This window comes from Dipodomys merriami, unplaced genomic scaffold, assembly GCF_024711535.1.
Source record: "Dipodomys merriami isolate MVZ:Mamm:240054 unplaced genomic scaffold, mDipMer1.0.p SCAF_31, whole genome shotgun sequence".
NCBI classification, from domain to species: Eukaryota; Metazoa; Chordata; class Mammalia; order Rodentia; family Heteromyidae; genus Dipodomys; species Dipodomys merriami.
In genome coordinates, this window is record NW_027204604.1 from 5967481 (window position 1) to 5978796 (window position 11316).

Here is an 11316-nt window from a genome sequence, read left to right on the forward strand (position 1 = left end):
AAGGTTATATAAAGTTACTTACTCATTGTGAGGGGGGCCGTAGCAAGGGGAATGATAAGAGGAATGAAAGTAGACAAGCAAGCTGTAGACTATTTGCTTTTATTGTCCTTAGAAAAACCAAATCAGGGGAAAGATAATGCCTGTGCAAACCTGTTTCTGCCCTGTCAAGTAGACGGAGAGAACCACTAAACCTATAGGCTGGAGTAGGTTCATTTGTACTTATGCATAAGCATAATTCGATGAAATCTATGGTATGGGTTTTTGTTTCCATTCATTCACCTTGCATGGCACTTGTTACTCTCTTTTGTTTGTTTGTTTCCATTTCCTGGAGTTGTTTTTTAAACTGGAAGGTTTAAGTCTTTTCCAGATTTGGGGAACTTTCTAGCAATGACTTTGTTTCCTCTGTTGATTGTTGGGTTTCTTAGATTGATTCTTGCTCTCCATTTCTGTCTTTTTGGCTTATGTTTGAGGGGATTAATTTACTTTTTTCTTCTAGTCTTAAGTTAAATATTTGATTTTTATAGTGGTAGTTTTCATTTCCAAAAACCTTTCTCCTCCACCTCCTTCTCTCTTTTTGGTAGTTACTGGGATTTGAACTTAGGGCTTTGAAATTGCTAGGCAGGAACTCCAGCCCTATTTATTTTTGAGACAGAACCTCCCTTTTTGCCGAGTCTTGCCTACTTACACTTTGATAGCTAGAATGACAGGTGCACATCACAGTCATCAGCTTTTTCTTGCAAGCTTTTCTCCAAGACTAACCTGGAATCACAATCCTCTAGATTTCAACTTCCTGCATAGCTGGAATGTCAGGTGTAATCCACTGTGCCCAGAAATTGGTTCAGATGTTGGTCATGTAAATAATTTTGCTTCAGTTGACCTTGAACTGAGATCCTCCGGATCTCTGCCCTAGTAGCTACACTTATACATGTGAGCCACTGGTAGCTAGCCAGAACCTTTCTACTTTGCTCTTCTTTCACACCAACCTGTTTGGAGCTATTAGCTATTATCCACATCTTCTTGGCTCTTCCTAAAGTCACAAATTAAACTTATCTTACAATTCCCTGAGTAAACTCCATTTCCTTTGGTCCAGTTTTCCTAGTTTCTTATTTTGATTCACTTCCCCTGATTTTGATTCTTTGAAGTCAGTTCACTCCTTTGATCAAGTCATTTTCCCGGACCTTTTTCTCTTTGTCTCTGTGTGAGATAGTGGGCCTGGACTGGGACCAAGATGATGGCAAATCTCTGTCCTCATCAAGCTTTATATTCCAGAGACTGTCTAAAGAAAGATGAGACTTGCTACCCCATGGGTTTGTATCTGACAGATCCACTAGGTGGTGAGCAGAGGCTTGAGAACATAGTTGTGTCTTAGTAATATAGCTATCCCAAGGAAGGTCTTGGCCCGAATTAGATAACTCTTAGTTAAATGGAGCTAGGTTTTTGTCTTATTATTCGTTAGTGTTAATGTGTTACTGTGCCTAATTTATAAACTAAACGTTATTATAGGCAGGTATATATAGGAAAACCTATATAGGGCTCCTTCCTATTCTGTTTCAAGCCCCTTTGGGGTTATAGGGAGTCTTTGATTCTATCCCCTGTGGGTGGTAGAGGTGTCTACTATATCATAAAATCTCAATGACAAAATCCATGACAAATGGAAGGACTATTATATTCTCTACAGCTTCCTATTTCTTATTTCCTCTGGGGGGTTAGAGCTAACTCCTGGCCAGGAGTTCTGCTGGAAAATGCTGGCCTCATTAACATCTGGATCAAAGACAGCTGGAGAAATGTGGTATTTTTAATAAAGGCTCCAGGCAACCAGGACAGGCTGTAGGGTATAAGGCATTGCTGCTAACATATTTCAGGGCTAAAACACAAGTGTACACACATGTACAGCCAGGTATTTAATTGCTAGGGCCTGGCCTCAGGGCTGTGAGTTTCTGAAGCTGGGCTGTGGTAAGTATAGAACTGACAGGTGGTCATGGAGCCAAATGGAGCTGCACAGCCATTGGCCAACAATGGGTGACTTTAGAACATCACATGTCCCTGGCCTCCCCTGTCAGAGGCTGGTCCTTCCTTGTGTCCCCAGACACTGGTGAGGCCGTGGCTTGGTTGGAGAGGCTCCCAGCCCTCTCTCACCTTGCTCTAGTACAGCAGGGTGGGGTTGCAAGGGTTAAGTGCTCGTGAGTAGGAACCCAGAGCAGTAGCCTTCTTCATAAAGGACTTATAAAGAGGCTGCAGGAAACTGCCTGAGCACAGGGAAAGGAGGTCAGCCCTGAAGGTGGGGTGCCTGCTGGGCAGAAGACTCCCCTCCCAGCTTCCTTGGGTTCTTGGCAAGAACACAATCAGGCAAGAACAATGAGAGACTGGGAGAATGTCAGGGCTAAGATGAGGGGGAGACGAAGGTTAGAAATCTGGCCCTGCGAGCATTCGGGCAGCTCTTGAGAGACTGGATCCCCGTTGTAAAGCCACTGGCTTCCGGGCCTGAATGAATACTATGTGGCCTGGGACATGGTGGAAGGGCCTTGAGGAAGGGGGTAAAGGGTCTTACCCCTGGGGAAAGGGGTCTGGAGAGTGGAGTTTAGAACCTGGAGGCCCGGCTGCCCCACAGACAACTGGAGGAGCTCATTACTGCCAGCCATCTGTGTATCTGGGAAATGTGATGTTCTAAAGTCACCCATTATTGGCCAATGGTTTTGCAGCTCTGTTTGGCTCCATTACCCACCTGTCAGTTCTGTACTTACCACAGCCCAGCTTCAGAACTCACAGCCCTGAGGCCAGGCCCTAGCGATTAAATACCTGGGTGTACATGTGTGTACACTTGTGTTTTAGCCCTGAAACATGTTAGCAGCAATGCCTTGTACCCTAGGGCCTCTCCTCAACCTCTTTTCTTTTTAAATTAAAATTTTAAATTATTACAAAGGTGATATTCAGAGAGGTTACAGTTGCATAAGTAAAGAGTACATTTCTGTTTGGACAATGCCATCCCTTCCCTCAATCTCTCCCAGTTTTTCCCTCCCATTCTCACCCACAAGGTGTACAGTTCATTTCCAACACAGTGTCCAGTGAGTACCATTGCTACATCTTTTTTCTTTCTTTCCATTTCTCTTTCTATTTTCTTTTTCTTTCTTTTCTCTCTCTCTTTCTCTCTCTTTCTTTCTTTCATCAGTTGTAGGGTTGAACTCAGGACCTAGACATTGTCCCTGAGCCTCTTTGTGCTCAAGGCTAGCCCTCTACCACTTGGGCTACAGCACCACTTCTGGCTTTTGAGTGGTTAATTGGAAATGAGTCTCACAGAGACTTCTCTGCCCCAGCTGGCTTTGAACTGCGATCCTCAGATCTCAGTTTCCTGAGTAGCTAGGATGACAGGTGTGAGCCACAGGAACCCCACTTGGAGTGTATATTCCTGACAAGAGGTCTTTCTAGTCAACCCTGACGATCTAGAGCAATGGTGGGTAAGATCTAGAGACCATGTTTCCAGAAGGTCCATGTTTCTAGCACTATGATCCTGAACCTCTTTTCTCAATTCCCTAGAGAGTAAAGCCATTCTGACCAAAAGGCCTGACAGCTTCCTGTCTTTGTGTTCCCCCTCTGACTCCATCCCATGAGTGTGCACATGCTCGCAGACACACAGGAGTCTAGGACGGTCCTGCCGGTGGGCTTCTGAGCTACCACTTGCAGCTGACCTCAGGTCCAAAGCTTCAGCCCAGATGCTGGACACCTCATCTATGATGGGCATGGACAGTTTCTACCTCTGAGGACAAAGGAGACATTCCCATCCTCTATGAGGATTCTGGACCCAGCCTTTGAGCTTTGGTCAAGACTCTGAGGCCATATCAGTATCCAACAGGGATTCTGGCCTATAGGGAGAACTTGTCTCAAAGCTGAGGGCACCGTGGTATAGTCTGCCCAGGAAGCAAGTCCACTGCCCTGATGCCCTAGGCTCATGAATTTCTCAGCTTCTTATGGACTATATGTGGGCCCAGGGTAAGGAGGGCTGCTCATAACCCATGGTCAGTTATCTTCCTTCTTCCTCTTTCCAGCCAGAGGCTACTGTAACCTATACCCTTATTGGACCCAGACAAGCCAGAAGTTGGTTGTTTGGTGGGAGAATGGAATTCCTGTGGGGTCCAGGCAGGGTGGAAGAATGTGCCTTGGTAACCAAACAGAATTTCAGCCTCAAGTCTGCATATGACAGAGAGTACAGAGCTCAGAGGAGATACAGATCTGAGTTCAATTCCTGGCTCCTCCATTTGGTATGTAGTAAGGTCTTGGCTAAGTTACTTCATCGTACCAAACCTCAGTTTCTTCATCTGTACAATGGGTATCATAGCACTTACATCATGAAAGTGTTGTGAGGAACAGTCCATCTTCAGGGGAATCTAACAGTGGAACTTGGAGACCAGTGACTCATGAAAACTGCACCTAGGGTGGGAAAACACTGCTACCTCAATGAGTGCACCAGGCTGTGTAGATGAAGGATATTTGCATCATTTCAGAAAGTTCGGTGGGTAGGTGGTAACTGGGAGTTATTGTGAAGACAGAAAGGGCTGCCACAGAGCAAATGTTAGCTCAGCCTGGCTCTGAGTGAACAAAGCTAGCAGTCACAGTTATTATCAGGGCTCCCAGAGGGATCCTCCTCCCAGCTGGGGCTGGCCTGGAGGCCAGGGTGTTGCTCAGGCCCCTGGCTGTGGTTGCTACCTGTAAGTAGCAGAGCGATACACTCCTTGGAGCCACATTTCAAGAATGGAAATGGAACAACTTATTCAGGCTTTTTCATTCTTTTTTTTTTTGGTCAGTCCTGGGGCCTGAACTCTGGGCCTGGGCGCTGTCCCTCAGCTCTTCAGCTCAAGGCTAGCACTCTACCACTTGAGCCACAGTGCCACTTCCAGCTTTTTCTGCTCATGTGGTGCTGAGGAATCGAACCCAGCATTCTACCACTGAGCCACCTTCCCAGCCCCTTTATTCATTTTTTATTCAAGCTATTTTACCAGTGAGGAAACCGTGGCCCAAAGAAGTGAAGAGACTCCTCACAACCAGTTGGCAGAGCTGAGACCAGAGTCCCCTTTTCTGAATCTTCCCCCAGTGCTCCATTCTAGCTGCTCCCATTCAGGGGCACACAGAGAGGTACAGGGTTAGGATGGTCTGGGGACCTCTTAAAAATTCAGATCTTTAGGACCTATCTCAAATGTGTCAACCAGAATTCCCAGGATGGTGCCTGAAATCTGTTTTTCTACCAAGAACTCCAGGTACTTTTAATAACCACCAGGCCAGGATTCCTGACTAGAGTGTGACTGGTTCGGACTTCTGGTAGAACATGGCCAACTCGGGGAGTTGGGGCTTTTCCTCTCTCCTCAGACTCCCCGGCTGGTCTCCTCTGACCCTTCCCTCCACCTTGCTAACGCACATCAGAAAGTCACAGCTAGTGAGTGAGGTCCTTCCACCTCTTTCTTCCACTGGATGTGCCAAGGCAGCTGCTCTCACCTAAGATGGGCCAGATTGGGTCTGAAGAGGCCAAGAAAATGCTCAAGCTGAATAACTGCGCTCTGAGAAGGAACTGTTTTTGGCCTGCACACCTTGACTTTGCCTCAAGAGGGTTAGTGGAGGAGGGAGCCAGAGTCACTTCAGTTCTGGCTGCCAAGAGCAGCCTTGACAAGATGGCGGCTGGCCAGCCTTCAGTGCCGTTTGGCTCAGGAGGACTGCTCTCCCCAACAGGAAGTCTTTAATCTCCACAACAGTGGCAATCATGAATTCAGAGAGTCCAGCTTCCCGTTCCAGAGAGCTTGGTGCCACTGGCAGTCCAGCCCTCGGCAAGGAGAGCCCATGTCATCTGAGCACGCCAAGTGCCTTGTTATCCGTGGAACCTGGGAATAGAACAACACTTGTCCTGTCTGCCCACATGTGCGACTTAGCTGCTTTGGCAAGGATGAACAAAATGAGACTGAGTAGCTTAGGCTCCATAGTTCCTTCGTAATTGGGGGAGGGGAGGGTAATTTCCAGAAACTTTCTCTGCTTTCCATAGCTGGCTTCAGACCTGCTCCATTTCTATTTCTGTCAAGAAACTCAAGAATGAGAGCCAGGCACTGGTGGCTCACACTGGTAATCCTACCTAGGAGGCTGAGATCTGAGGATTGTAGTTTGAAGCTAGCCTAGGCAGGAAAGTCCATGAGACTCTTACCTTCATTAACTGTGAAAAAGCCTGAAGTGGTATTGCTCAAATGCTCAAATGGTACAGTGTCAGCCTTGAGTGAAAAAGGTAAAGGACAGCATCAAGCCCTGAGTTCAAGCCTCAGCACAAAACAAAACCAACCAACAACAACAACAAAGTCCCTACAACTCAAGAATGTGAATTCTCTTGGGATGGGATGGGGACCATGTTTCCTCCATCTTCTGCAAAGAATTTAATGGCTCTCAATTAGGGGCCCATCATAAATACCAGTCCCTACCTTGTCTTTCAAAGAGCAGAGCTCAGAAGACTCTCCATCTAGAGGACTCTGGATTCTGATTCTAGAGATGTTGATAAGTGATTAAATGACTCCTCAGAGCATTCCCTCATTCAAGTGACAGGACTGTACCAGGGACTTCTTATTGTTTTAGTCTTTGGGAGTGTCACTGAACAAAGGGCAAAGTCCCTGTCCTTGTAGAGCTCACATTCTTACGGACATCAGAACAGGGAAATAGAAAATAACAGGCAAATATGTATATATATATATATATATATATACTATATATGTATAGTATATAGAATATATATAGAGAATGTATATTCTCTGTATTTATATATCTTATACTATATATAGTATATATAACAAATATGTAGAGAGAATATATTTACATATTCTAGATACTTCTATAGATATATTCTATATATTCTCTATAGAGAGATATTCTCTATTCTCTATATAGAAAAGAACAGGCAAATATATATTATATATGCATTATATAATAATACAACACACACATATATATATAATGAATTCATAGATATGGGCTATGAGAAGAATAAAGCAGAGGAAAGCTGGGCTGGGTCATCATTTTGGACATGATGGTTAGAGAAATAGGCTCAAGAAGATGTATCACCTCCCTAGGCAGGTGTCCTTTTTGATAAGGAAATGTCCACCCCAAGACCAGTCTGATCTGATGGTACTGACACCAGGTACCCTGGACTGACAGACTTTTCACTGAAGCACAGAAGGCAGGTCTTTTCTGAGGAAGCAGTGGACCCAGGCAGACTCCTAGGCAGAGAGCTGGCTGGAGTCCCTGCCCCCCTGTAACCTGGAGAAAGCCTAGGTTTGACAGTCAGGAAGACCCAGAATCGTGTCATAGTGCTGCCACTTTCTGAGCTGCCTTCGTCCCACTGAGCTTTGGTTTCCTCATCTGTAAAACGAACATCATGACTATCTTAAAAATATGGAAAACTTCCTTAATTTTCACGTCTTCATTATGCAGGGGATGCTAATTTTTTGTATTGTTCTAATCTTCGTATATGTGCTGATGTCAGCTCCACACATGTGATGATCTTAAAGAAATTGTGCACAAGCCACTTGCACAATGAGATACTTGATAAGTGATAGTAGATGCAGTTCCTTTGGGCAAACACCTTTCATCTCTCTTAGTTTTAAGATCTTCCATTCTGAAGGCAAGATATCAACATACTTGACTCACAAGGTGATTGCAAGGGCGAGGTAATATATGTAAAACCAGCTGTCAGGGCCTGGGGTTCAACACAGTATGTTAATCTATACTAGGAGCTCATGCAGACAGTGTGTGCGCACAGAGGGGCGTGCACACAGTCTGGGCTGGTAGCCCTCTGCATCCCAGTGGCAGGGTCTTCTTCTCTGGTGACCAGCTTAGTCAATGAAGAGACAGTGGGGGAGGAGAAGTGGGAGGGAGGACTTACTGGATATGTCTGCAGCTTTAAGTAATGGTTTCAGGACTGGGTCTCACCACATGGTTAATAACCAGCTAAACAGACCACATGTTCAAAGGAGGGTGAGTCCTCACCCCACCAGAGGTTGCTCAAAAGTGCCCTCTCATGACTTCCACTTCCCCTTTTGCCCAGGTCCACCATTAGCTTTCCGCCTGCTGATTCATCCTCACCCAGCTCAATCCAGGAAGCTGAAGGCTACAGGGGCCTAGTAATAGCCTTTTCCTGGGGCCACTCAACCTGACTTTAGCTCAGGCAGTTTGAATATGTGCTACCCTCCATCCTCACCCCTACTTCACCAACACTTTCCTCACAGAGACTGAGAAGTAACACTGTTGGGTATTAAACAGCTCCCAGAAAGTCCTAGGCCCTCCATTCTGTCACTGCTAGATTTGTTGAGACTTTAAAATGGTGACATGTTAATTTTGGGCTGGGAGGCAGGTGGTCTTTCCGTGATGTTCCCAGAGGGCTCTGGTAGGGTCCCACCTAGCTGTTCTATGTTAGGTCATCGTGCTCAGGAGGATGTAGGGCAAACCTCTGAAGCTGTCCCAAGGCCTGGTGGCAACAAAGGAGCATGGGTGATAGCATCAATATCAACCAGTGTGGCTGGGTTTGCTCAGGAAGAGGATCTGCAGGCCCTGGGCCTCTGCTCGCTCCAGGGTGGGGCCAGGCTTGGCCAAAGGCAGAGAAAGTGTCAGCACTGTGCTTAGCAGAAGGCTGTGGATGCCTCTCTGATCCCAGTCTCTCATGAAACCACTGCTTAGGGAGCATCATTCTCTGTAGTGAAGGATGGTGTTCAGATGGAGCAGAATCTCTGACGAGACAAGTTGAGGTTCCCCTGGGCAGGTTCAGAGAGATAACTGATGCAAGTTCTTGATCAGGGCTTTGTGGACTTGGCTTGTATTCTCCATGGGGCTTTTTGTGTAGGGTATAGGGTGGATGGATAAGAGGCAACCTAAAGAATAAAGAACACAGTTTTCTCATCTCAGCATTAGTGCTCAGTAGTTGTGTGACCTTTATTAATATAGTTCTGCTTTCCTCAATACTTACAAAAAAGTGTTGAACTAGAATACAAGGACACATGCACCTCCATGTTCATTGCTGCACTGTTCACAATAGCCACGATATGGAAACAACCCAAAGGCCCCACTACAATGGAATATTACACAGCCATTAGAAAGAACAAAATAATGGTAGTCACAGGGAAATGGACTGAACTAGAACAAATCATGTTGAGAGAAATAAGCCAAGATCAGAGAGACAAACAGCACATGGTCTCCCTGATATGCGGATGTTAAATTCAAAACAAAATGAGATATGACAAAGTAAACAGGATTCAAGAAAGATAGGACCTCTTCTTAATGTGTCCTATTGTTTTTAGAGGACTCCATGTTCTTGACCCCACATATGGTATATACATGTGCACATCGGAGGGAAGCTGGGAGAGCGCAGAATCAGAGGGAAACGGGAAAATATAGCAGAGGGGTCCAGCAACTGCACTGGACATTGATGAAAGTGAGCTACGCAACTCAAGGACAGCGATGGGAGGGAGGGAATGAGAGGGAAAGAGGGAACAGCTGACACTGAGCAAAAGGAAAGAAATGTACATATCACCTGATTTGGGAAAAAATAGTTGTAGTGTCAAAGTTTGTAGAGTTCACAAACTTCGAGACCATGATAATGACAATTCACCTTGTGAAGGTTAAAATGTGTTTGTGACTTTAGTAAGTATCACTATCCCACATTTCTGTGAAATTCATGTAATCAATCTCAATAAAGAGATGAGTTAGGTCCCTTTCAGATCTGGTCTTCTGAGTTATTACTATACATCTGTTCAAAACCCGATGATCCGCTCTGGGGCAGACAGCCGCTGGGGACTCAGTAGACAGGCGAATTGATCAGAGGAGTGAAGGGAAGAGTTGGGAGGTCTCTGCCTCTTTTTCATTAAAAAGGGTTTCTTGCAGGTTAACACAGCTCATCTTGCTGAGGGGAGATGGCGGGGAGGCGCTGCTTCACAGGACACTGGATCCGTGGCGTGGCTTTTCCAGGTCTGAGACATACCTTCCACCATTAGGCACAGTCAGCTGTGTTGTGTGTCTGCTTCCCTTTATCCCCACTTGCTGGCTCACAGCTCTTTCCTTTGCCTCCAGGTCCTCAAGCTTAAGTCAGGATTCAGAAGGCTCCCATGGGCACAGGAAATTTTGTGCAGGAGTGGGGGAGGGGAATACATTGGGGTTGGGGATGGGAAGAGAGAAGAGAGAAGAAATCTTAGGGATGGAAGGGCCTTGCTGGAGGAGGTAAGCTGAACGCCCAACCATCCAGAGCTTTGTGGCCCTAAATATGCTCCCTGTCCCCACCTGTCCATCTGTAAAGTGCTCCTGTCTCAGAAGGAGTTTGCCTGGGAGCATCAGAACCCTGAAACAGCTTGGCAGAAAACTAGGAGGAGGGGAATGGACTGCTGAGTCTAGCTGAGAGTCTCCCAAGGGCGGCGGGAGGAGGCAGGGTTAAAGGCTTAATTGCTGGGCTGGGAATAGCCATTCACTTAGCTCCAGGATGCCTGACATCATCTAAGGGGAACCTGTAGGCAAGATGGAAGCCAATGAAATGATCTATTGGCTGGCACGGCAGCCTGCACGCTGTCTAGCAATTGCTCATGCCTCCAGAAGGCTTCTTGCAAGTTAGAGATTTCTGCAGTCATGCCAGAAAAACATGGGAGGGAGGCAGGGCATCTGGCTGATGAATTGGCTTCTAGCCAAGAGGGAAGCACCGGTTTGAAAATGGATTGTCTTGTGTTGTGTTGTTTCCCTGGCATTCATTTGCTGACTGTGAAAAAGAGGCCATTGGCCAAAAAAGTAGGCATTCATAGAACAAATTGGCCAGTTGAGAATTAGCACAGCAGAGGGTAGTTTTCCTTTCAGTCTGGTATCCACATAGTTAGCACCCCTTAGAGAAGGAATGACGTGCTGAGAACATGTTCTTTGATTCTGGAAATCAAATTGGCTGGGTTCAACTCACCACCCTCTGGCTGGATATATACTGTAGCCTCAACTTCTGGCATGGGGAATTTTTGGTAAAGTGGGTAGAACTGTATCTGTTACATAGAAATGTTTGATAACTTACTTATTGTCATTTTTGTGCAGATATTTACTGCCATCGTCTCTACTGTTAGGGAGATTTATCATCTAGTTGAAGAGATAAGAAACAAACACATGGGGACTTAGCTCATATATAACATTTTAAATAGCTCCACATTACAGCACACAGTAAATGTCTGATTCATTGCTAAGTGGGTGAGACAGTGTCCTGAGAGGCCAAATGATCTTGGCATGGTTCATTTCTAGGTTCCCAGGCTTACTCAGTCCCTCTGTCACATGGAAGGGGAAGCTTGAAGG

General features: G+C 45.9%; 1 pseudogene; it reads right to left on the minus strand.

Annotated features, from left to right (window-relative positions):
* Positions 1–7401: 7401 nt before the first annotated feature.
* LOC138841243 (U6 spliceosomal RNA) lies at positions 7402–7501 on the minus strand (annotated as a pseudogene).
* Positions 7502–11316: the final 3815 nt, after the last annotated feature.